This window comes from Micropterus dolomieu, linkage group LG22 (genome assembly GCF_021292245.1).
Source record: "Micropterus dolomieu isolate WLL.071019.BEF.003 ecotype Adirondacks linkage group LG22, ASM2129224v1, whole genome shotgun sequence".
Classification (NCBI taxonomy): domain Eukaryota; kingdom Metazoa; phylum Chordata; class Actinopteri; order Centrarchiformes; family Centrarchidae; genus Micropterus; species Micropterus dolomieu.
Genome location: NC_060171.1, coordinates 14,768,281 through 14,769,070, shown reverse-complemented (window position 1 = coordinate 14,769,070; position 790 = coordinate 14,768,281). Strand labels below are relative to the sequence as shown.

Sequence of the window (790 nt, the reverse complement as noted above, 5' to 3'; positions counted from 1 at the left end):
AACCGAGGTATGCAGCAAAGCATTTGTGAAGCCACAACACGCACAACCTTGAGGCGGATGGGCTACAACAGCAGAAGACCCCACCGGGTACCACTCATCTCCACTACAAATAGGAAAAAGAGGCTACAATTTGCAAGAGCTCGATTTCTGTTGAGACATTCAGATGGTAGAGTCAGAATTTGGTGTAAACAGAATGAAAACATGGATCCATCATGCCTTGTTACCACCGTGCAGGCTGGTGGTGGTGGTGTAATGGTGTGGGGGATGTTTTCTTGGCACACTTTAGGCCCCTTAGTACCAATTGGGCATCGTTTAAATGCCACAGCCTACCTGAGCATTGTTTCTGACCATGTCCATCCCTTTATGGCCACCATATACCCATCCTGGCTACTTCCAGCAGGATAATGTACCATGTCACAAAGCTCGAATCATTTCAAATTGGTTTCTTGAACATGACAATGAGTTCACTGTACTAAAATGGCCCCCACAGTCACCAGATCTCAACCCAATAGAGCATCTTTGGGATGTGGTGGAACGGGAGCTTCGTGACCTGGATGTGCATCCCACAAATCTCCATCAACTGCAAGATGCTATCCTATCAATATGGGCCAACATTTCTAAAGAATGCTTTCAGCACCTTGTTGAATCAATGCCACGTAGAATTAAGGCAGTTCTGAAGGCGAAAGGGGGTCAAACACAGTATTAGTATGGTGTTCCTAATAATCCTTTAGGTGAGTGTATATACTGCTGGCAATATTGTGTTGATTGGTAGAGCATTCAGATGGTTTCC

At 45.3% G+C, this 790-nt stretch overlaps 1 protein-coding gene across 1 annotated transcript in view; it reads right to left on the bottom strand.

Moving 5' to 3' along the window:
* The window catches only part of LOC123961589 (mucin-2-like), a 22,382-nt gene that overhangs the window by 17,474 nt on the left and 4,118 nt on the right, over positions 1-790 (bottom strand). The window lies entirely within an intron of this gene.